Source organism: Nyctibius grandis, chromosome Z (genome assembly GCF_013368605.1).
Source record: "Nyctibius grandis isolate bNycGra1 chromosome Z, bNycGra1.pri, whole genome shotgun sequence".
Classification (NCBI taxonomy): Eukaryota; Metazoa; Chordata; class Aves; order Nyctibiiformes; family Nyctibiidae; genus Nyctibius; species Nyctibius grandis.
Window position 1 is genome coordinate 32,547,354 of NC_090695.1, and position 25,647 is coordinate 32,573,000.

Genomic DNA, 25,647 nt, shown 5'->3' on the forward strand with positions numbered 1-25,647 from the left:
CTTGTTCTAGGCAAACAATCATTTATATGTATAGTCAATTAGGGATGTATATGCAAGGGACAATCTGGCATCACTACTCTTCTCCCTTTATCTTCTTTGGATCTCCTCTGTCTATAGCTATTCTTTCAAGGTTTTGTAACAAAAAAACACCGACCTCCATTCTTTTCAGCATGCCTGTGGTCAGTCTTCTGAAATCTGGAACTATTTTGTAGTTTTATCTTGAAATTGAGTAATGAAAGTACTTCTTAAATACTTACAATGTAGCAGCAGCACAACCCTCCAACAAGCAGAAAGGACTACTGCTAGACTTTCTCAAAACATTTTAAAGTATACTGATAACATCTGTTTCTGTAAACAAGTACTCTTGCACTAGGAAAAATTAACATTTTAGAGTGCTGTATGTCACTAGAGACCATATCTGCAGCTTAGTCATCACGTCTCTCAGTAAATATGGCAGAATTCAGTGGTGAGCTGGGATCCACCACCAATAGATTAATTGCTTAATGCAATTAAGTACAAACAATGAATGTCAAACTACTGTTTTCCTACACCAAATTCTTAGGAGACAATTTTAAGATGGAGTCTAAGGTCTAGTTCAAATCTACTTAACATGTTTTGGAAGTCTTTCATTATTACCAGAGACATATGCCAATTTTTTTCTCAAAAGGAAGAAAAAAATGCTAAGTACCTGAAAAAACCCAACCTTTCAGTGAGATGTATGTAGAGACCTCAGAGGCAAAGGGGCAAGAGTAAGGTTCTTTAAAAACACATGAAAAGCCTCAGAAGAAGTGCAGATAATTTTCCAAGGACAGTTATTTGAGTTGGCACATTCAGATTAATGACAACTAACTGAATTACCTGCTCGGGACCACGAATAATCACTCTCACGTATATTCAGCCATGTCAGATTTCTCTCATGGTTTAAGATCCAAAGGCTAGTGTATTTGGAGGATAGCAACACACAAATAGATGAGATAGATACAACAATACTAATTTTCTGTTCTGAAACTATGTCTTATTAGAAACCATTCTCAATGGTATGTAAAATATGGCATCGCTCTAAGTAATACAGTGTTATGAATAATTTGTCTTGAAAATATTGATATGATTTATTGTTTTACTCTTTAAGTATTGGTCTGCCAGCGCTAGAGATGAAAATCTTCTGTTCACAGGAAAGGCATTATATAAGCTGCAGTGCCCGAAAAACCTTACCTCTTCTGCAGTGTGCAGAGAGCATTTATTGCACACAGGAGTTAAGTTTTGCTAAGGGTGCTAGCTGAGGTAACTGGATTTGTGGCGTATTTCCATTTGCCTGGATAAATTTAAGCCTTCAGTGTAAAGGTATTTGTTCTGTAGTATTTTTCCATTATATTAAGGTATAAAAAGTGCATTAACTATAGCTGTGTTACATATCTACATAATATATATCCAGCCCACTGGAACTCTTTTATAAATTGGAATTTACCTTGGTGAGTGTTTGAAAAAAATCTTGGAAATAACAATGAATAAGATCACAGCCTGAAGATGATCATGGGCTGATTTCTATCCTCAAAAGAGCTCTTCAAAGACTTTCATCCTTTATGCTGCCAACATGCTGCTCCATTTGCAAAGTAGAATCTCCACACAGCTCTCCAGTGTCTTGAGGAGAAGGAACACGCCTCCACAAAATCCAATGTGAATCAAAGTGAAGACGTTTATTAAGCATAAGCTGTCCCTTTTATACATTTTGTACTTTCCCTGGCTGTAAGCATGTGCATTGCTACTGGTTAATATTACTAAACATTCTCTTCTTTGATGTGTTGATTGGTCACTGCTCTGCCACTGGTCCTTCCTTAATTGGCTCCATCAGTTCTTGTTTCTTCTCCTCTGTGTTCGGCTCCCACCAGCTACTCCCTCAATTCTTGTTTGCTCAGCTGCTGTTTTTCCTCATCTCTCGAAGGTTGGCTTGTTGACACTAGCTACATGAATCTTCTCACGCAGCTAGGCCCTCACTCCATACTCTCATACTTCTGGCTCATTACATGACCATTCTGCTCCAAAAACCCCTCTACAATTCCCCCTTTCTTTTCTTGAGCCAGAAAGGCCGTGTTTATTGTCCGCTGCAGGGCCCTTTGCAAGCAGGAGAATAAACACGGTAATACAAGGATGATAATACAAATCACAAACAATCCCATCAATAGCATTTTAATCAATCCGACCAGCCACCCTCCAATTCCCAAATTACCCAACCAGTCATCCAGGAACCCATGCTGTTCCTGTATTTTCTGTGTGGCATCCATGAGATCTTTGATCTGCTTATGAATTGACCTGGAATGATCGTTCAGATCCATGCAACACATCCCATCAAACTCCTGACATCCGTGACCGTGCACTAATAATAAAAAAATCTACAGCAGCTCTATTTTGTAAGGTAGCATGTCGGATACTATCTACATCATTGGCTAATGTTCCTAAAATTCTAGAAGTTTGATCAGCTCTTTTTGCAACCCAGCAAGCTAAATTTCGCAATTGTGTTAGTCCTTGTGCAGCAGCAACACCCGGTGCAAAAATAGAAGAAAGAACTACTTTGGTCCTAGACCATAGTTCTACCTCATCTTTACATTCTTTCCCTAAGGTAGTGACACTTCTTTTAATCTTGTGTAGGTTAGTGTGTTTAATATGACCTTTCGTGTAGGCATTAGTAAGCTTAATTTACCTATGGTACACGGACCTCCCAGTTTTTTACTGGGTAGCCCTGGCCAAGCCCTATCTCCACAAATTAGGAATAAACCTTCTGGTAATTTTCTAGGCATGGCCAAATCCGGTGCTGGCTCTGTTCAACTGCGCCCTACGTTTGCACACCAGATAGATTCATTTTGCCACAATGGATTACTGGGTGTGACATTTTGTAATCTCTTTATGTTGTTCTGATAAATGTTTGATCCCTCTGTGTAATTGAAAAACACACAGGATTCTGCCTCTAAAGTTCCTAGGATGTCAAGTTCTTGGGGCGCTAAGGGACTGACAGGCAAGCTATCGTCCCATAAATCCCAATGTTCGCCACATTTCATTGCATTCTCACAGAGGCTCTGTTTCAGCACATTCAACCCTGCCACTATCTCCTTACTTTCAGATCTGTTTAAGGGGACCCCCACTAGAAATGTATGAAAGGGTTGTTCAGGCTGAGCTAAGGAGGCACAAAACTGCGTCTGGTTCAAGCTCCGCATCAGAGTCACCCAAACGTTGTGACTCCCCTTCCACGGTGTCGGTGGAAGGACTATCGGTTGATGACCTTTTGTCAGGTCCAGGATCCAAAGCAGGCTTAACACAGAAAAAACAACCCCTTGCTTCATCATGACTGCGCTTTTGCTCCCTTTTCTATACCTCCCACGCAAACCTTTTTTCACACTTCCCGCAGTCAGGGCACTGGATCTCTCGAGAGGTCAGTGTTCCGAGGCAGATCCTGAGTTGGCTCCTGTAGTTCAGGTTGTTTTTGTAGCCACGGCTTCACCCACTTAGCTGGTACCCATTTGGCTCCTGTATCTGTAACAACACATGCATACCCTCGACCCAACATTATTAATTTCATTGGACCTTCCCACACACCAGTCACCCCATTTTTTACCATCACTTTGGCTTGTTCCTGTTCTTTCTGAAAAGCCTCCATACCTCCCTTTAACCCTGCACCATGTTTTACTGCTGGAGGTACAGAGCAGTCCTGTGGCAAGCATAAAAATTTAGTACATAGAGTGCTTTACACAACCTGTCAGGAGGAGATAGCCCTGGCTCTCCCCCTTTTTGTTTTTGTAAAAGGTGTTTCAGAGTTTGATTCATGTGCTCCACAATAGCTTGTCCCGTTGGTGAATGTGGGACACCTGTTACATGTGTTATACCCCACAGTTGGAAAAAGTCCTGTGTGGCACGTGCCACATAGCCTGGGCCATTGTCCGTTTTAATCGTCTGTGGAATGCCCAGGGCTGCAATAGCAGAATGCATGTGTCATTGAACGTGTTTGCTGGATTTGCCTGTTTGTGCTGTAGCCCAGGTAGCAAGGGAGAAACAGTCAACACTCACGTGGACATATTTCAGCCTTCCAAATTTGGGGATGTGTGTTACATCCATTTGCCATATCTCCAACGGTCCAGTACCGCGGGGGTTGACACCAGGTGCTAAACCACCCCCAACATGTTGACAGTCTGGACAGGACTGGACTATCCCACGTGCATCTGCACTGCGTAGCCCAAACTGATGCCGCAGTACCTTAGCAGATTGATGGAAAAAGGCATGGGATCGTTGTGCTTGAGCGAAGTGATCAATTGAAGGCGCAGCCCAGGCAGGTGCGACAAGTTTGTCTGCCCAAGCATTGCCTTTTCAGCTAAGCCTCCCAGGAGTCCTGTGTGACTACGGATATGTGTGATGAAATATGGATGCAGACGCTCTGTCAGCAAAAGCCATAATTCATGAAAAAGTTGGTATAGTTGTTCATTAGCTATCTCTTTGAGCAGAGCACGCTCCATCCTCTGGACAATCCCTACGACATATAAAGAGTCACATACCACATTAACAGGTGCTGTGTTCCATCGCCGGAAGACCTCCACCACAGCTCGCAATTCTAATTGTTGTGTAGACCCTTGAATGTCAGATAAAATTACATCATGCCACTTCCCATTGTCTAGCCATGTTAGTGCCTCTTTTTGAGCTTTGCCTCCAGCATCTGTAAAAACGGTGACACCACTGACTGGACGTTCTGACCTTTTTGGTAATTCTTCCCATTGACCCAATTGCAGCACAGAGAAGTATTTGTGAGGGGGTAGATGTACCTTCAACTCGCCCCTATAATCCAATAACACAACTTGTAATGGTATGGAATTTTGTAATGCCCATTGTAGATACTCTGCAACCAGTGGAATAACCAAAAAAGCAGGTTCGACGCCTGCTATCTCTACAACCCTCTGCCTTCCTTTCATTACCAGTTGTGCTATGGCCTCTACTTTCGTAGTGATGGTACGTTTTGGTTGCATAGGCAAAAAGATCCATTCCAGCACATGTAGGGGATCCTTGTCAGTCACCCACTGCATAATTAATGCCAGGGGGTGGCGATCGTGATTGATAACCAATACTCCAATACTGTAATCTGGGTCCCAACGGTGAGTGTATGCCATAGCTATTTTGGTACTCAGGTGTTTCAATGCCTGCTCATCTTCCTGTGTCAATGTGCGGGGGGCATCTGCACCGCCTCCTCCCTTTAGCAATTGCATCAAAGGTGCCAATTCAGCATTGGTGAGACCACACAGGGTTTGCACCCAATTGAGGTCTCCCAACAGTTTTTGTACATCATTTAAAGTACTGATGTTCACACGAATTTCTAGTTTTTGAGGTCTAACAGTTGTTTTGGTAATTTCCCACCCAAGGTACTTCCATTTTTCCTCCTGTTGTACCTTTTCTGGGGCTATTTGCAATCCACCTTTTGCTAGTTCAGTCTGCAGTGTATTAATCAATTGTTTTTTATCCAATTGTTTCCCTGCTATTAGAATGTCATCCATATAATGGTATATAATCAAATTTGGAAAATTCCTTCGCACAGGAGCAAGTGCCCAGGCCACATACATTTGACACATTGTCGGTGAATTCTTCATTCCCTGTGGTAACACAACCGAATGATAGCGTTTCATAGGTGCAGCTTTGTTCACTGATGGCACCGAAAAAGCAAATTTCTGATAGTCATCAGAGTGCAAAGGGATGGTGAAGAAACAATCTTTTAAGTCAATGATTAAAATGTCCCAATCTTTAGGGATCATATTGGGGGATGGGAGCCCTGGTTGTAGGGTTCCCATATCATCCATGACCTCATTGATTTTTCGAAGGTCATGTAACAAACGCCATTTGCCACTTTTTTTCGGAATAGTAAATATTGGGGTGTTCCATGGGCTTGTTGTAGGCTCAATATGACCTTTTTCCAGTTGCTCCTGTACCAAGCTTTCAAGGTGGGCGATTTTTTCTGCAGACAGCGGCCATTGATCAACCCAAACTGGGGTTTCTGTTTTCCAGGTTAGTTTTAGGATTGGTTGCCCTTCATCAATGGCCGCCTCTAAAAACCCTCACTGTTAGTTACCAAACGTGCCCCTAATTGACTTAATGCATCTCTCCCCAGTAAACAAATGGGGACAGGCATCACATATGGTCTTACTGTACAGGTACTCCCATCCTGCAATTTGCAACCAATCACATTTGTACTGATTTTAGTGGTCTGTATTCCCACGACCCCCAAAATGGGCGTAGGGGGGATCTCCAATGGCCACGAATGAGGCCACACTGCTTGACTGATTATTGTAACGTCTGCTCCAGTATCAATCAGCATAATGACCACGCAAGTTTTCCCACCAGGTTCTTTTAGTGTTACCCGTTCTGTTGGTTTTGCCTTGCTGATATCCATTGCCAGATAAATGCCAGCCTGGCCTGTTGATCCAAAACCCCCAGCTCCTCTTATCTGATTCCCACCTGTGGGCACAGCTGATTTAAAGGGGACCAGTTGTCCAATTTTTTCTCCTTTGGGTATATGAATTGGTGGCAGGGGGGTCCATACCATAATAGATATGACCCCTGTAAAATCAGCATCGATTATACCGGGTAAAACAAAAAGACCTTTTTGGGTCGTAGAGGATCGCCCGATAAGTAAGGCACTCAACCCGTGACCCAGTGGGCCTTTCATATCGGTGGGTATACATTGTACTTGCGGGTCTATCAGAGTCACCTCTACTGCTGTGGCAATGTCCACCCCAGCACTCCCTCTTGTGGCGGTGGCGACGTCATCCAGGCAGCCCGGGTGGAAGACCTGTTTTGTGTCATCGTGCTGGGTCTCCTCGCGCCCGCCCCCCCGTTTCCCAGCCGAGTTCCCTGCTTAGTGAATCTAGATCGGCATTCATCGGTGACCATATTTCCGGCAGCGATTGCAGGTCCCTGCAAACTCGTGACTTTTTACTCGGCATTGAGCCTTAAGGTGTCCCGGTTTGCCACAGTTGTAACATTTTGGTCCCTGATCGCCTCTCCCTGATCGTACTAGAGGTTTCACCGCAGCCGCAAAGGCTGACGCCATGTATCCTGCTGTTTCTTCCGTTGTTCCTACGCGCTCACACGCATCCATCATTTCTGCCAGGCTAGAATTTTTGGGTAATGTCTGTAAAATGCGCTTACAGGTAGGATTAGCATTGTCGACTGCCAACGACATTAGCAATGCCTCTCGAGCTACATCGGTCAGCGATGCCCTTTCCAATGCTTCACGCAATCTTTCTAAAAATGTCATATAAGGCTCAGATGGACCTTGCCTTATTTTTGTATAGGCAGGAATTACTTTCCCATCTTCTGGGAGGGTTTTAAAAGCCTCTCGGGCTAAGGTGGCAGTAAGTGCCAAGGCTTCTGGTCTAAGTTGTGCCTGTCGTTGTGGATCACTAAACTGCCCTTCTCCCACCAGTTGGTCAAATGTTATTCCTAAAAGTGGATCATTATCTCCCCTCCCCAGGTTTTCCACCGCTTCAGCCTGTGCTGCGTCATGCCACCTCGTCCGCCACAAGAGTTCCTGCATCGGGGTTAAAATCATCACCATCAATTGCTTAAAATCAAAAGGTGTTAAAAGCGTAGACATAAAGATACTATTTATAAATGCTTGGGTATAAGGTGCATGCAACCCATTTTGTTGTACCGCTTTCCGTGCCTCCTTAACAATCTCCCACTGTAATCCTACCCAGCGCGGTGGTTCTGTCTGATTTTCCAAAATAACTGGGAAAGCTGTGGGCAGAATCTCCCCCTCCACTAGCGCATTCTGTATAACCCCTCGCCACCGTAGTCGCGGATCGTCTCCTCCCCTGTCCCCCATGACAGAGTGCATACCAACATTCCCATCCATGTTTCTCATGCGGCTAGTCCCAGCCGCCTCAACACACCCCCCCGGCTCCCCTGGCCCCCCCGCGTAGGCGTTCCCTTTCTTCTTTTCTCCTCTGCTCCTCCTTATGTTGTCGCTCAGTTAAGGTCGTCTGTCTTTCCAGGTCTTGTAATTTTGCTAACAATTTTTCCGCCCAAGCCACCAGATCCTTAAATTTCCCTGGACCACCGGCAGGCGATGGGGGAGACGACGGGGGCAGAGGGGGATATTCGTATTCGGCTCGATTTGCGAGATTGGCGGCTCGTGGAGGCTTGAAGGGTGGGGGGGTGGGCTCGGGCTGATGCTCATCAGCCTCCATTTCCTCCAGTTTAGGGGGCTCCCCTGTTGGTTTAGGGGGTATTTCAATTTTCTCCTGCTCTTCTGGTGGTGCGGAGGGGTTTGAAAAAACCGGTATTGGTGGCTGACCAAAAACACGAAACCTCTCGCCCCAGGGTTAACCTCTGTTGGACGCAGAGCCGTAAAAGCCCCTGCTGCAACAGCCCTCTCTGCTTTCATTTCTTGAAGAGCAGTAAGAACAGCCCTCCATGCAGTTGCCAGTTCTATTGCCTCCTTTTCCCCACTGCTTATCACGTCCCATAAACCCTTTCCAATATCTTCCCAAGTGTCCACCTTAAAAGCGCTCTGGGGGTCCGAAGGGAACCCATGCTCTCGACACCAAACTAACAGTCTCCGGAGCAAATGCTCATCATATTTCACTCCTCTCTTAGAGAGGATATGTAGGAGAAGCCTTACTATTGCACTTTCTTCTTTAGAAATATTTTGGCCCATCTCCTTTTTCCCCTGGCTGCTCACCTCACTAAGTGTCCCGTTGCAACGTTCTTTTCTTTTCTTGCGAGTCGTCCTCCATCTCGCCCCGGTCTTCAGTCCCACTGAGCCGTACTCCAGCCGGTGTACCTCCTTCTGGGCTATTCCCCGAACTTGCCGTCGATCAGTGTCTCATCAGGGTCAACATCTGAGGAGAAGGAACACGCCTCCACAAAATCCAGTGTGAATCAAAGTGAAGGCGTTTATTAAGCATAAGCTGTCCCTTTTATACATTTTGTACTTTTCCTGGCTGTAAGCATGTGCATTGCTACTGGTTAATATTACTAAACATTCTCTTCTTTGATGTGTTGATTGGTCACTGCTCTGCCACTGGTCCTTCCTTAATTGGCTCCATCAGTTCTTGTTTCTTCTCCTCTGTGTTCGGCTCCCACCGGCTACTCCCTCAATTCTTGTTTGCTCAGCTGCTGTTTTTCCTCATCTCTCGAAGGTCGGCTTGTTGACACTAGCTACATGAATCTTCTCACGCAGCTAGGCCCTCACTCCATACTCTCATACTTTTGGCTCATTACATGACCATTCTGCTCCAAAAACCCCTCTACAGTGTCTGATGCAATCTGTGCTTTTACACACACTAGAGAAAAAAGGAAGGGTGGCATTTTGTTTTGCTTAAAAAAGAGGGAAAAAGGAAATAAGTATCTGTGGCAAAAATAGAGTAAATGGTGTTCAAAGCAAAAAGCTCAAAGCCTGAAATCAGTCAATCTATCTATCTAAAATATTTCATGAAGATATATGCTACTGACCTTTATGATTTAATATTTATTATAGCTTATTGCCAATAACAGTATTACTGTTTTACGGAAGTATAAGCACGAGGACTGCATGACTCAAAAGCTTTTGGATGCATTCAAACAATATTTTCTCACGTATTTATAAATGACAGGTGGCGATTGCCTGCACAGCTCAGACATGGATAATGAAAATCTTCAAGATATGTTTGCCACAATGCAAGAGCTCAGGACATTAAATTAAGTTCATTGCTGCATACAAGGAAGCCCAAGTACGTTATCATGAGATCGTAACCACAGATCAAGCAAATCTTTTGATATAACTTTCATGTCAAAGGTCTAAATTTAGTTGCTTTAGCATGTACCTAATTTCCAAATGCTTAAAGTCCTTGCTGAATTGGGACCTCATGCAGAAATCTGTAGATTTAAAAAAAGGATTTGCAAGTTAAAGAAAAGCCCATACTCTTTTATTTCCCACAACAATGTTATAATAAATGATCTTTTATGAAAAAAAAGAACATTCAGAGTACTTCATTTTTAATTGGAAAGTCATTAAAGTAAAAGTAGACACCCAATAATGCAAGATGAGAAATACTTTTTCAGCTCAGTGAAGTCAGTCTTACAGGAAGCTTAGTACTTTACAGGATCTAGTGTGTCATTTGTTTATTTTTCTGCACTTCACACTAGGAGGCTACAGCATAATTCACAAAATAAAGTTTAAAAGTTATTTGTTTTTCTATGCTAGGAAATCTCATATTCAAAGAAAAGGGCACTATAAGTCTAGTCTTAGATTTCAGAAGAGGAGGAGGCAAAAGTTAAACACCACATTTTAATGTGTTCATTTTTATTGCTTTTGTGAAGCAATACAAAATCACTTGGCACAGAGATCACCACTTGGATAATATAAATGAAACTAAAGCATTCAAACAAAACTCGAAGTAATGAAAGCAATATGAGTACATGGAGGTAAATACAGTACAGTTATTTAGAGAGCCATGAAACGTGAAGTCTAAGGTAGATTGCCTTATGTTTACCATAACGAAATATAAAAGAGTTGGCAGATTCTACTCAAATTAATTACTTCAATACAAAGGCATTTACAAAAAGATGAGATTTTAATATCTTTTCTCTAATTTTGAAGAAAAACTTTTACAAAACTTTAAAGAATATCGTCTTAGTAGGCACCATGTTTGCTCTATTTCCAAATTACTTTTCAGAGAGTTGATAATATAACTATTCAATGCTTTTTTCATTCTTTTTTCAAATACTTTAATTCCGTTTATTAATAGCTGTAAGTCAGATGTCCTGCACTTACAAAAAGGACTGGCTTTGTAGGGCCCTAATATTCTCATAAAATAGGACTTTCTACTTTAGCGAACATTCACATGCTAAGGACTATTTTGAGCTCCTACTCTGGATTCTTGTCCATACTTTTCTTTACAAAGATTGCTTTGAGAATATAATTTAATCTACACCAATTAAAGAATTTGCATAAGAGCAGCTAGCATCAGAAACATTGCTTGAAGAGGATGTAGCATCCTGCGAGTGAAAGACTGTGAAGCTGTACCCTTCTGTATGCCACGCCATCCCAGCCAGAACAAAAGGTGGAGGCACACCTTTGGGATGCTCCTGCCTAGGCAACAGATGTGTACATCAGCTTGTCATTTCACAAAAACACCACTGAATCACTTTGCTCAGGGTAATGTCTGAAATTCTTATACAGGGCCTTTGCAATTACAGTGTCCAGTTTTATGAGTCAGATCAATAATATAAGGAAAGTCTAGCACAAACTTACATGAGCACTTAGTTCGACAAAGAGCTCTGCAAACAAATGCTGGCATGACTCTGCAAATAAGCTGGATCCAGTAAGTCATTATTTCTGTTCGAAGAGCTTAATGTTTCCTGTCATCAAAGAATGAAAACATCTTTGGGACACATTAATCACTAATTGCTTGCTATGTCGTATACCCCCACAAAGGCAAGTTTTCACCTTTTGAAGACATTTAAAACCAAACCCAAAATCCACTGATGTGCTTCAACTTGGGAAATGTGAATAGGCTTTGAAAGAATTAATTAATGAAGTCTGTGTATCTTGCATTTTATATGAATAAGGAAAATCCTTCATCATGATAATACATCTAGCCTTTGTAGAAATACTGGAACATCCATCACAGGTCCAATTACCCAAACTTGTTTTCACAAAGAAGCTGGTAGATCTACTTATAAAACAAGGTATTACTTTACTCTGAAGGTGGCAGAATCATGTCTTAACATATAAATATTTATATTTTAAAGCAGCATTAAGACAGTCCCGCTTAACAAATGAATGCTTCATTACAAGGACCCTGGAAAATAGTACAGATTTAGGTCCTAATTCTTTCAGCTGACCTATGCAGATGTATCTCTTGAAGGTCTCCTGCATAAACCTGTTCCGCCAGAGATGCTGAGCAATGTTCACATACAGTGGGTATGTGCGGTAGCTTCCGCTTGCTATTCCATATTATGAATTCCACTAAAATCATCACCTCATTGAAGTACACTGGAGTTCAACAAGCTTTCAACACAATCAGCATGTCTGACTTGCATTCTTCATGACCAGTAACTGCGCTGTTGTCGGCATTCACCCCTCGGCGGTTACCTTGCTCTGGCTTCCCATTATCTTGAGTCAGTAACTCCCGGGGGTTATCCGAGAGTTGTCACTGTTCCACCACCGAAACTCCCTCGGGTTTAGACGGGGTGACCTTTCTCATCCTAGCAAAAGCCCGTGTTTGTCCTCGCTTGAGCTGCAAGTGTCGGCCGGGCTCTTTGCTCAGCAAGGCAAAGGCTGTACAGAACCCCGCATCCCGAGGCCTCGCCGATCGGCTTTAAAAACCCCTCCTGTCTGAGAGAGAAGGTTTTGCAGAGCGTTTTCTTCACTTCGCTTGCCACAGGCTTGCGACCCCGCGACCGCAGCCGGGGACCACCGGGTCCGCACACGGACCCACCGGCTCCTGCCCGCCGGTCAGGGCCACAGCCACCGCAGCCAGCGGGCCGGGCGCTGCCCACGGCCACCTGCACGCACTGGGGTGGCCGGCTCACAGCGGGGATCCCCGCTCAGCCCATCGAGCTGCTCGCGGGGAAAGCACTGGCTTTCCGGGAGGAGCCGCAACTCTTCCCGCGGGAGTCTGAGCCAGGACCGGCGGCCAGGCGGGGTCGGTGCCGCTCGGAAGGCAGGCAGACCGACGAACCCGCCTGCACCACCAGGGGACGGGGCGGTTTCTTCCCTCCCCTCTGGGCTCGCACTGCTCGGTCCCCGCCAGGGTGACCCCGAGACCCTTTCCTGCGTCCCCCCGCCCCTCGGCTGGGGCAGGCGACGCCGGACCGGGACTGCCACCGCCCCGAGCCCAGCCGCTCCGCCGGCCCCCTCCCCTGCAGAAATGCGCAAGCAGACGTGAAAGGCGCCTCGTCCCCCGCGCCGGGCGGGGCCGCGTCCGGGGGGCGGGGATTAGGGGGCGGGCAGTCCCGTGGGGGCGGGGCCGGCGCGGCGGCAGGAAGCGGGTAGCGGCGACGGCTGTCGGCAGCCTCCGGTGTTGCTGCCGCTGCCAGCATCGGCGAGGCAGCTCGGCCGGGAGTCGGCGGCGCGGCTTTCTCCCGTGAGTTTCACGGGCTTCGCGTTAGCCCGGGCGCGGGGGCTGCGGGGGGAGGAGAAGGGAGTTGGAGTTGTGGTGATTTGCCCGAGCCCGCGGCGGGGGCCGGTCCTGGCGCCGGCCCTTACTCCCGGTGGAGGGGCCCCGTGCCCCGGTCGGCGGCTGGACGCTCGCCTCCCCGGCTGCTTCCCAGACACACGTGCCGCGGCGTCGCTCTCCGCCGGGCGGGCCGCCGGTGCCCGAGGCGCCTCCCCGCGGGTGCCTGAGGGAGGGCTGCCGGCCGCGGCGCGGGGGAAACTGCCCGGGGGCCGCTGGAAGGCCGCCGGGGGCCGCGGCTGTCCGGCTGCCGAGTCCGGCTCTCCCTCGGCGGACTGCGGTGGCTGTGGAACTCTGGTGTAGAGGGGCGGGAGGAGCCTTGACCTGCCTGCCCCGGCCGCGGGGGCGGCAGAGCTCTGCCGCCGCCTGGCGGGGTGGGCGCGTTGAGGTCTCTCTCAGAGCCCTCCCTGCGACCGCCGGGGCGTTGTGTCCCGTGTAAGGGAGATGGGAGGGGTGAGCTTCCCTGGGGCGCCGGGGAAGCGGCCGGGGCACGGCGTGCTCCCCTGCCGCCAAAGTTTCCTGCGGCACTCGGCGCCGTCAGCCCTTGCACCGGCGGCGCGGTGCGGGGAAAGCGCGGCCGGCTCCGGGCCGGGCGGAGGGCAGCAGCGAGGAAGGCGGCCGTCCCGGGGGCCGGCTCCTCCCGCTTGGTATGGGGTCCGGCGTAAAGGGACAGCGGCAGCTCGGGAGCGGTGCGCCTGGGCGGAATCCCGGCCGCCTGCTGCGGTGATGGGGAAGATGGCTGAAGGCGGGAGAGCCAGAGCCTCTTCGGAGTTCGGCGCTGTTCTGTTGGGGCTGTTATGTCTTCACCTCTAGATGCCCAGCCATGGAAAGCAGTCAAGTGTTGACATTTTGTTAAGTCTTGACTTCCAGCTGTTTTGAACTGTGGTGGTATGGTTCCCATTAGTCCCTGGGAGTGGTTTTTTTTTTTGGTTTGTTTTTCAGCCTCCACTGCTCATTCTATTAATTCTTTTTAAAACTCCCGTATTAGATCTTATGCATTAGTTTTGAAAGATGTATGTTTTCTGTGTCAGTCTCTCAAAAATTTGATTTGTATATGTTTTTGATCATACCATATAACTATTCACTTGCCAGCGTGTGACCGTGCTGTGAGAATTGGTGAATGAACGGGTGGGTCCCATGCCCTTCTGGAACGGCAAAACCACCGTCAGTTCTCAGGTTGTCTTGTGGACTACCAGCATTGGGGTGCGGCATTGACAAGTTGGTATGTTTCACCGTAGACTGTTTTCAGATTGCCGGCAAGCAATGCAGGCGGTGATTGCAGATGAGCATTCTTACAGGTTCCAATAAAAAAAGAGAAATCACTGGCATTACTTAGAATTTTTAAGCTGCTTACTAAAGACTAAGTGTTTGGCATGGAAATGGAAGACAGGCATTTTGATATCTGAAGTCTTCATGATATGTCACTTGATAAGAATAAGGCCTTTTGTTTCCTTTTTGATTTGGGGTACGCCTTCTGTGTCTGTACAGGTGTTCTAGTGTTAAAAGCATCATTAATAAATCTAGCTTTCAGAAAATTACAGTTCAGTCCCAAAATCTTAACCATTTTTTTTTTAAATTATCTATATGTTAGACTGTTATTTATATTTCTGTTTTGTATTGTAGATCTGAAATCAGGAATCTGTCTCGTCCTGTAGATCTGAAAACAGGAGATAGTTTTTAAAAATAACTTTACTGGAAGATGGATGCATGTTTGCCAACTAGCATTTGCAGAAAAAATGGAAGACAGGTTGAATTGAATCCTGACATACTCAGGTAGTTTCTTTGTGGTGATCCCATCACTGGTGCAGTGAAAATGGGCAATCTAAGAGGTAAGAGCTAACAAGTAGCCAAAGGCAGATACAGAACACACAGTCCTTCCTTTGACAAATGGAGACAGAGGTCTGCACAAGCATGTGTGCGAGTAGGCTCAAAATAATCTCACGGTTCCAATCCAAAATACAAACCCACCATTTTGTTGTTTTATCTATTTACTTGTCAAGTGAGATAACCTCCAGGTTGCTGAGTGTCAAATAAAACAGGATATGCTTGAATTTGCTTTTCTGCAAGTTATTTCCCTGCGTGTGGTTGATACCACGAAATGTTCAGTTTGAGAGGAGTTTTCTTCTTGATTCCTTACATATGAATCCTAAGGAGCTGTGGTATAGAATGCATACATATTGAAGACAAACTTATTCTCAGCATATTGCTTCCATTTTACATGTAGTCATGACTCAAAGGGAGCCAGAAGGTTGGGATTTGTTCTGCAGTTCTGATTTAACAGATTGATAGAAGTGTCCATGTTGCATACTCAAGAACAATGGCATGTAAAATGAAATGAAGACTATATTTAAAAGTCATTTTATAACTTGCTGGTTTTCCATTTAACATTTAATTGGATCTGACCATCACTGGTGATATTTGAGATGAATGGATCTCCTGGGATGCTTTACACATATGATAGTATTATCCAAATTACACCTATAGGTACAAACAAAGATTTGAAAAATATCACAAATCAAGCCAAACAATCTAGAAAAAATATTTCTGGTTTATACTTGAAAACAATGATAACAATGGAGTAGGTTATACCGTATCTGCCATATTCTGTATGGTAGGTTATACCATATTGTGTCTTGAAAATGATATCTGGTGCTGGCTGCTCTGAGAAAATTGTTAGTAGAATGGTTTACAGTCTGGTCTAGAATGAGAGTTTGTATAGTCAAAGTACTCTGAATAATTTAAAAAAAAAATTCTCTACTTGAGGCATCATAGTTCAGTCTAATGTTAAAGTGACAGAAAGAAACATTGGACATTGTCTAACTAGCAAGCCTAGCTGAAGTTCTGGTTTTTCAAGCTGCAGAACTTAGATCAATTGAATAGGTATAGGGTGTTTTCCCAAGGCACAACTAAGTATTTTCTGACTACATAAAACTGTAGTTTGGAAGGAGATGGAACCATTGAGAATTTAATATCTGTAGGATAGTACATGGTAGCTTTCCTTCCTCTCTGCTTGATATTGCTCTTTTTTTTTGTGATATTCTGGGTTTTTTATTTTCCGTTTTGGTGAGGCAGTGAGAATGTATAAAATTGAAATGCTTTGGGCTGCTGAAAGGCAGTGAGGATTTACAACATACTCCTCAATGAATAACCCGCTTCATTTCTCTGTGATAAGTGGAGGACTCTTTTCTAATGTCCTGTCAATCTTACCTCTACTCAGATTCAGTTTCTTCCAATTGGCCAAGGTAAGGAGGAGAAGGTGTTATTTAGACACTGCCCAGGGGTGTTGAATCAAACTAAAAGTGTTTTTGAAATAACGATTCAACATGTTCTTACAGAAACATCTACAAATTTTACTTGAAAAATATTTTGATTCAGTATCTCTTAACTTTTATGGGTTATTTTATAATTTGTGTTATATATTTCAGTGCAATTTTGTAAATTTGCCATTAGAAGTATGTGGGAATGAAAGTGTGGAGTGCTTTGTATGTTAAGATCATGACAAACTTCTGGAAGCATAAGGTGAAATCAAGTAAGATGATGAGATATAACTTCTGACCATGTCGGCAAAGAACAAGTACTGACAAAGAAAAGTAGTGTGGGTATAAATGGGAAGGAAAATTCATGGTTAGTGCTGGCTTTTGAAACTTAACTGTTCTTCAGGTATACATCTAGATTTTTAAATTATTATTATTTTTGAGAAACACAAGTTGTGTAGAGACTCTCTCTTTCATCTCTATGTGAGAATGTGAATAAAATGTAAAAGTCGCCTCTAAAAGGGAATGTGCAGATTATATGTGTAGACATGCCAAAAAAAAGAAACTTTTTCTGATTTAGTTAACAGAAACAAGCTGCCTAACCTCTGTCTAAGGAAGACACTTAGCAGTCATTAGTTGGAAGAGCCCTGTCACATCAGCACACCATGCACTGTGAGCACTTACCATACTTTTTACAGTAAGGGGTTTTCTTACTCTCCCTCCACCCATCAATGTATTATATTATTGTTAATTAAAATACTCAATTGGAGGAATCCACCATTTTATGCAAAGTAAAAAAGTGTGTTTTGCCAAAACCAAAAGACAATAAAAGATAACCTAGGCTGCTCCTGCTGCAGTGATGAACTTTCTACATTTTATGCAACAGATGTCACTTGGCAAATGGTCTGTTTTAAGATACCATGGTTCTGCAACAGCCAAACAGGATGTGTAATCAGATGAAGTGAATGAGTTTAAAGTGCAGCACCTCACAATGGATCACTGGATAGAAGGAAACATGACTTTTATTTTGAACAAAACAAATCTCGGTATCTTGTATTTGTTATCTCATAGATTTCTTTCATCCTTTCATGCTCATGCTTTTGCACTCTGACATTTATGAAGACCAGGACAGGTGGATATCCTATCAGTCTGGTCAGGATTACTTGCAGTGACAAGGGCAGCAAGGGATGCTGGCTGTCAAGTCCTCATCATGTCTTTTGGGTTATTCTTGATTGGTAATGATGTTGCATGATCTTTGCTGTGCTTATATTCCCTTTTGACAATGCCGAGGGTGATGTTGAGTCATATTGCATATTTGCGGTTCCATGTATGTGGTATGGTCCACATGCAGCAGGTGTGCCATTCTTCTTACTCCTGCTCGGCTGTTTTAATCTGTGGTGGTGTATGTTCGTGGTCCTGGTGTACTAATACAGTATTTACTGTGTAAATCTATACAAAGAAAGGTATCTCAAAAGTTTATAGTCTGTTTTAAAATTGTCTACCTCTCTGTCATGGTCCCTAGTGTGTGGGGTTCATCAAGGCTTAAATAACTTAAAAAAAAAAAAAAAAGTTTGCTTCTGACACTCCCATCGGATGTTGCAAGTGGCCTTTTTGGTTTCAGTGTCTTCTGTGTTAGTGTATGCCTCAGGTCTTTTATCCTTAGGAACAAAAAGGGATTATTAGGTTTTTTATACTTCGGAACAAAAAGGGATTATGAAGAAATGTTTACATTGAATTTAAGATTTGTGAAACTTTCTTAAGTCACAGGACTATATTAACCCTAGAGGACCACTGTAAAACTATAGAATATTTGTTTCACTTTTATCCCTTCCATCCAAGCATACAAGTGGGTTTTCTATTAACTGTACCTTTGCTTTCTGTTGCAGGCCTGTAAATAATATCTTTCAATCCATATGATAAAACAATTATTCATCTTAAAAATTACGATCCACAGCATACCCTTTTTGGTTTGTTTCAAAAATATCCATGTAATTTCCAGCCTAAATTATTCATGGCCTTCACATACTCATTTGTTCTTGTCTAGTATCATTCAGTAGCTTAATTCTTAGTTGTTTCCCTGTGACTGGTGTATACTTCAGTTAATTTATGGAGAGCAATCATGTTTACTTTTAGACTTTATGTTGCTAGGCTGAACAATCCAGGCTGTCTTTGTCTCATTACATACTGGGAAAATGAAGAGCTTGTTGGGTTCAGCTAGGGGAAGAGAAGGCTGAGGGGTGACCTCATGGCAATCTACACCTTCCTGAAGGGGGGCAGCGGAGGGCGAGGTGCTGATCTCCTCTCTCTGGTGACCAGCAATAGGACACCAGAAAATGGCATGAAGCCGGATCAGGGAGGTTCAGATTGGACATTAGGAAAAGGTTCTTCACTGAGAGCATGGACAGTCGCTGCAACAGGCGCCTCAGGGAAGTGGTCACGGCACTAAGCCTGTCAGAGTTCAAGGAGCATCTGCATGATGCTCTTAGTCATATGGTTTAGTTTTAGGTAGTCCTGTGAGGAGCAAGGAGTTGGACTCGATGATCCTTATGGGTCCCTTCCAACTCAAGATAGTCTATGATTCCAGTAGGCCTTTCTCGTAATGCCTACGGTTTGAACACATCTCTCTTGTACATGGTGACTGGGACTGTACTTGATGTTGCACATGAAGACAGTGACACTAGTATAAGCAGATCTGTGGTGGAGAGAAGTTTAAATTACTAAATACCCCTTAAAATGGCTTTTTATTGTTGCTGTTTGTTATTTTAAGTACATCATAGTAGCAGTGATCATGTGATCACCTGATAAATCTGTTCTTTCCAGCTGATAAACTGATAGATAAGAGCAGAAAGTCCAGAAGTGTTTGACATAAAAGCAGAAATTAAAAAAATAGATACTTCTATTGTTTTGATTCTCAAAATTATCCATTTATTTTTATGACACTCTGATATTCCTGTGAATGAGTAGTATCACTTCAGCCCTGCTTCAGCAGATTCTATAGGTTCTCTCCTATATTTTGTGCCAGTTTCCTCTATGCAAATACTAAGGCTGCATTTTTGGAACACTCTTAGTTAATGAAACTCTTATCACTTCACTCTTGTTTCAATGCTAGTTGCAGTTCTCTTTGTTTAACCACTCTCATCCTGATTTTTTTTTTAACATCTTCTAATCCAGTTTCTTTGAATTTAACTAATAATTTTCCATGTTGTGGTGTGGCTGAAAATATGCAGATTTCTGCCTCCCCCCACACCAGCTCTGCTGCATTTTCTTTTGTCTGGGGGAAGCAGTTTCTATTTAGTGAAAGAAAGATGGTATAATCTGCCAAGATAATGTAAGTAAATTCATATTTCATTTCTTCTGCCACTCCATTTTTTATTTCCCTCTGTCTCTAATTATTCTTTTCTTCAGAATCTGTTCAGATTCCCCTTCTCTTAGATTGTGTTTTATTAAGAGCGCCTTCAGTGAAACTAAAATGCATTCTTGTACAGGAACATAGATGTTAAGAAGAAGTAGCTCAGAGGTACATAACTACAGGATGATGGTCAGCCATAAAAAGGCTGTCTGATACTTCCCACAATAAGTTTCTGAGGTCTGTAGCTTATAACATTGACAAATTGTTAAGCATTGGTGGTGAAGTGTTCCATGTCAGGGTTGAGGTGTTGCTTTGCTGTGAAGAGAATAGAGGACTGAGAAGCTGAGATTAGAAGAGAATTTGATAAGTAGGTGAACTGAGGAGAGGAGGAGGAGGAGTTGAGATGAAGGTTAACTCTGCTGAAGCAAGACAGTGCACAGAGAAATGTGGCATCTATAGATACTGTTGGGACCATGACCCAATGGGGGTGTATAACCAGGAGAGGGAGAAAGCCTGTGGAGTCTGGGGATGGGCTGACAGGGATGTGGATCAGGTGAGGAACTGGAAAACTGGAATAGGAGAAGGGCTTATATGAGCTGTTGACCAAAAAAATGAATTGGAAGACTGGAAGATTGAAGATTAGAATAATGTGAAGTGAGGTAGAAGATAGAAGGAGACAGGAAAGACAGACTGGAACGAGTCATATATCTAACCTGTGTTGCAGCAAATGTGTTAGTTCTTATGTCTTTGTTAACAGATATTTAAAAGATTACATCAGTAATTATTGAGTGTAGTTGGATGTTTTGTTCTGTGATGTTCATTAACATGCATTCATAATGCAGCATCAGCGATACACAATTATACTTACCTTCTTCATCCACATCGTTCTAGGAAGCCATAGCCCTTTCTTTTAGAAGCAGATACCTGTCTGTCATCTATGATTCCTCCCTGTACCCCTTCCCAGTTGAGTAAACTCTGTGTGAAACTACACCTTTACATTTGTTCAGGTACTGAAGTTGGTGGTAGTCCAGTGTTTTACCCACAGCAACAGTGCTTATTGCTTTGGGACCATTTTTGATTCTGGAGTGCCAGTGATTATTCTGCTTTACAAGTCAGCTTCCTTTAATAGAGTTCTTTTCTCCTTGAACCTCATTCATGGGCCCTGAAGCTGGATATTTTCAGGAGTGGAGAAAAGGAACCTGAAAACTGATCAAGTCAGCCTTGCATGCTACAGCAGTCCGTTTAAAGCGGAGAAAAATATTATGAAAGTTAGCATTCGTTTTAAATCAGCAGTGGTCTGTTGCTGACTTCTGTGCTATTTTCTTTGGCTTTCCATGGATTATTTCTATTCAGACTGGCTAAATTGAGTTAGTTTTAATTTCTTTTGCAAGCATGTTGTACCCTGAACTCAAGTTAAGAAGCTGAATTGCATGGTACTAAGAATCCCAATCTCATTATGGAAGAGATTAAGGATTTCTGGTGGATTTTAATGCATCTTTTTTATCCTGACTTAAGATAGCTTTTGTTTTCTGCTTGCTTACTGTTGTTTGTACTGAGTGTTAATATATTTTGATCACAAAATTAATTTAAGTACATTAGTTTAGAGTAGTTCTTTCAGAACTTCCTGTGATACCTAATTTTAGAGAACCTAGCTATTCCTATGTACCATAGCTTTTATTACTTGTGACAGTTATGAGAATGTTAATTAAACAGTGATTTCTAGTTTTGTTTCTCTTTGACTGCAAAAATGTGCTTACTAATCTTTTATTTTCTTTTTCCTTTGACTTTCTTACCCAGCTTTCTCCCTGTGAGATTAATACAGAATCACAGGATGGTTGAGGTGGGAAGGAGCCTTTAGAGGTCATGTAGTATAACCCCACCCCCCTACTTAAGCGGAGTCAACTAGATCAGGTTGCCCAGGACTGTGTTCAGTCAGGTTTTAAGTACCTCTGTGGATGGGAGACTCCACAGCTTCTCTGGGCAGCTTTTCCACATGTTTGACCACGCTCATAATAAGCAAGTGTTTTCTTTTATGCAGACAGAATTTCTTGTGATTCAATATATGCGTGTTGTCTCTTCTCTCGTCAGTGGGCACCACTGAGAAAAGTCTGACGCACTCTGCTTTCACCCCATGCCGATCAACCTGATATTTATATGTATTGATAAGTTTCCACCCCCTCTCCAGCAAGCCTTCTTCTCTTCAGGCTACAAACAGTCCCACCTCTCCTCATATGGCAGATGCTCTAGTCCCTCAGTCATCTTTGTAACCCTTTTCTGGACTTAATGCCAGTATGTCCATGTCTCTCTCATACTGGGTTGCCCAGAACTGGACACAGCACTCCAGGTGTGGCCTCACCAGTACTGACTGGAAGCCAAAGGATCACCCCTCTCAACCTGCTAGTCATGCTATTCCTCAAGCAGCCCAGGATGCCCCTGGCTGCCTTTGTCATGAGTGCATATTGCTGGCTCCTGTTCACCTTGTCCACCAGGGCCTTTACTGCATGGGGTTGTCCCTTCCCAGATGCAGAACTTTGCATTTCCCGTGGTTGAATTTCGTGAGGTTTGTGTTGGCCCCTTTCTCCAGCATGTTGAGGTCCTTCTGGATGACCGCATGACCCTCTGGTGTATTGGTCGCTCCTCCCAGTTTGGTGTCATCTGCAAACTTGCTGAGGGTGGACTCTGGCCCACAATCCCAATCATTAATGAAGACGTTGAAAAGGACTGGCACCAGTATTGACTCCTGGGGTACGCTGCTAGTGACTGGCCTCCACGTGGACTTTGTGCCACAGATCGCTACAGCCCTTTAAACCTGGTAGTTCAGCCAGTCCACCTCACTCTCCGTTTTTCTGGACCATATTTCACCAGTTTCTCTGTGAGGACGTTATGAGAGACTGTGTAAAATACACAGACTTGGATGACTAAGTCTGTTTAGTTAAGATAACAGTTCTCCAAACTGATGTGTTAAATGGCTATTCTGGAGATTCACAGAGAAGGAGAAAGCTTATCTGAGGGTTCCGAGTCCACCTGCTGCTACATGGTAAGGATCCATCTCTAGCAATGGCTTGAGAGGTTGTGTTTGCTGACAATAGCTTTGTAGGCCTGAAGATGGGTTTATTCAGGATGTGATCTCAAAATCTAAAGTGGGCTTAAGTTGTTAGCTGAGAAAGTGATTTATGTGAAAATGCCTTCTAATTCCCATAAGAAATTGGCCGTATAATTTACTCATGAAAAGTACGAAAGATAATTGTCTTTCCTAAGTCACAAGATGGTCTTTCTTTTGTGGAATGGACCTTCATAAGTCTTATCATGCCAAAGATGTTTTAACTTCATAGTTTGTATGAAAGAAAGATAGTAACTCTTAATGATGAGAATAATCTGCCTTTCTCTCTGTAAGAGGTCAGTAGTACATAGCAGTGATTATAAAGCGATCTCTGCAATGGTCATCAAGGCATGGGGTTCTTCCCACACACACCCATTTCCAATGCTCTCTTTCCTGGCATCTTCGGTTGTTGACCAGCACAGATGTCTCCTAAAAACTGACCTTTTAGTTCCCACAAGAGTGTCTGCTGTCCCCAAAACTATGCCAGGCAGGTGGGACTTTGAGCATCGCCGTAACCCGCAGGTTGCCGACAGATGTCGCTGCGAGCTAGTGCAACGCTGAGACATCCCAGGGGGGACATCCGTATCTGCTTCCTTCAAAACAGATGGAAAGCACATTTTTTTTATGAAATATATGTTGCAGAACTTATTAGGGAGTATTGGCTGAGTGTTCTGAAATTAAGAATGTAGTCCCCAGCACCAGGGATCAGTATAAACAAGATTGTCCATCCAGTGCCAAGATACACCCCTCTTCGCTTTCAGACAGGAAGCTGGTGGACATTGCTGTACGGTGATGGCCTAACAATAGTTTGTAAGTTGTGTAACCTTGAACTCCCACCCTGCTGTTCAGATTTATTAATGCTTGTGGCAGCACTGTTGACCAGTTCCACCAAAGTGTGGGTGAATGGAAGAATTCACAATTGGGCTTTTTTGGTAAGGCATTAGTATGCTCACTAAACTAGCTCCACAAGGTTGATGGAATGTATGATAAACCCATGCTACCTGGTTTTCAGCAGCCTACTGCTGGACCATTTGTCCTGGAAATGACAACCGTTATCTGATTTAATGCAAGTGGGAATACTTTACCATTGGCTTCAAAAGTGAAGGCCTTCCATAGTGGCTTTCTGGTTGCGATGGGAAGTAGGCAATACAGCCAGGTGGTTGTACATGTTATCTGCCATCACCAGTATTTACTGTAAACCCTGGCCTTTTGGAAGTGGCCCAATGTCATGTCTGTCAGGTGTGGTCTGGGGCTACCCAGTGCCTCATCTTTCCATAGGGATGTTGTCACAGTTTTCTTGCTTCTGTTAATTTGCAGATCTCGTATTCTTGAAAGGCATTTTGAATGACCTCTCTGGAGCAAGGAATGCCCCTGTTTTGTTCCCATTTGTAGGTAGCAGCTATCCCTGAATGACCTGACTTCTTATGAGCCCACTTGGCTAACACTTCCTCATTGGGGGATATTGCAGAAATATGTACCTTAGCTAACTGATCAGCAGCAGCATTGTATTCCTACTCTGGCTCACCATGATGTGAAGCGTAGGCATCTACATGTCTTAGTGTTTACTGAATCCTACCACCGAGGAGATTTACCATGTATCATTCAGTCAGTAGCTTGTCATTTACTAGCCCACAGTGTGAGACATTTTTATACTGCCCAAGAGTCAGTATAAAGATTTCTGAAGCTGATGGTTCTTCCAGCAGCATAGCTGCAGCCATCAATTCGACATACTGGCTGCTCCCCTCTTCCCTTGATAGATTAGGAAGGTTTTGACAGTCATTTGAAAGGCTGCTGCTTTCCATTGCAGTTTCTTTCACATATCTTGCTGACTCATTAGTGAACCATACATTCTGCTTCTGCTCTTGGGCTAATTGCTCATATGGTGGGGCCTGCTGTGCCCAAGATGGAGGTAGATCAGGTGGTGGAGGCATGCTGTCATTGCCCAGGCCAATTTGTGGTGTTTTCTCCTGTAAGGCACTTAATTTTGTTTGGGCTGGGAGATGTAAGTGTAGAAATGCACCATTTCCATTTCACGGTGCTAGTCTGTTGCACCTTCCCAATTTACTGACTGGAGTCTTTTGACAGTACCCACTGTAAAATTGGGAGCCCTGCTGTCAGTAACCTAGGCCTCTTGGGTGATTCTTTCTGTTTCAGCTAGGGCTGAATAAGCACCCCAAAGCTGTTGTAGCTTTGCACTGATGGGGGCAACCTCTGACATGAAAAGCCCAACAGTATGTGCCACCTGTCCCCTTGCTGCCAGAGACTCCAGTAAGCCATGTCCTCATCCAATACTTACGGCTTTGACCTCAAAAGGCTTATTGGCTAGTTTTTGGCTTGAAATTACTGCATGGGAAATTGCTTTCTTTGCTTGTTCAAAGGTGGCTTTTACTTTTCTTCTGGAAAGAAATTACTTTCTTTTTTCCTTACTATATTATATAATGATCTTAATATCTGGGCCAAATATGGTATAAATTGCCTTCAAAACCCCCAAAGACCAATAATCATCAGTGTTTCTATTTTGCTCTGCATTTCTGCCACATAAAGTATGGTTTGTTTAGCTGATTCGGGCATCATTCTGCAAAGTCTCTGCCAAATTATCTCTTCCAAATTTTACTTCTGGGGCAGCTCTCTGAATTTACTTGGAGTCGATTTCCCAACCATGATCTTGCATTTTCTCAGTAACATTACTCAGTGCTTCTCTCACTTTTTGTTCAATGGGACCAGTGGTCCCTGCAGCGATGCAGATGACAACATCTG

At 43.7% G+C, this 25,647-nt stretch overlaps 1 protein-coding gene and 1 long non-coding RNA gene across 11 annotated transcripts in view; one reads left to right on the forward strand and one right to left on the reverse strand.

The window, feature by feature from the left end:
- Positions 1–1,997: 1,997 nt before the first annotated feature.
- LOC137676782 (uncharacterized) lies at positions 1,998–8,777 on the reverse strand. The gene is made up of 3 exons (XR_011050134.1): positions 8,708–8,777; positions 3,377–3,522; positions 1,998–2,109 (listed from the first exon to the last, which is right to left on the reverse strand). It is a non-coding gene; the product is annotated as an uncharacterized lncRNA (long non-coding RNA).
- A 4,230-nt stretch (positions 8,778–13,007) lies between these two features.
- Positions 13,008–25,647, forward strand: part of PAM (peptidylglycine alpha-amidating monooxygenase) — a 160,814-nt gene continuing 148,174 nt past the window's right edge. For all 10 annotated transcript variants that reach the window (XM_068422121.1, XM_068422128.1, XM_068422125.1 and 7 more), the window contains exon 1: positions 13,008–13,097. The gene's annotated coding sequence lies outside the window, so the exon portion shown is untranslated. The remainder of the gene's footprint in view (positions 13,098–25,647) is intronic.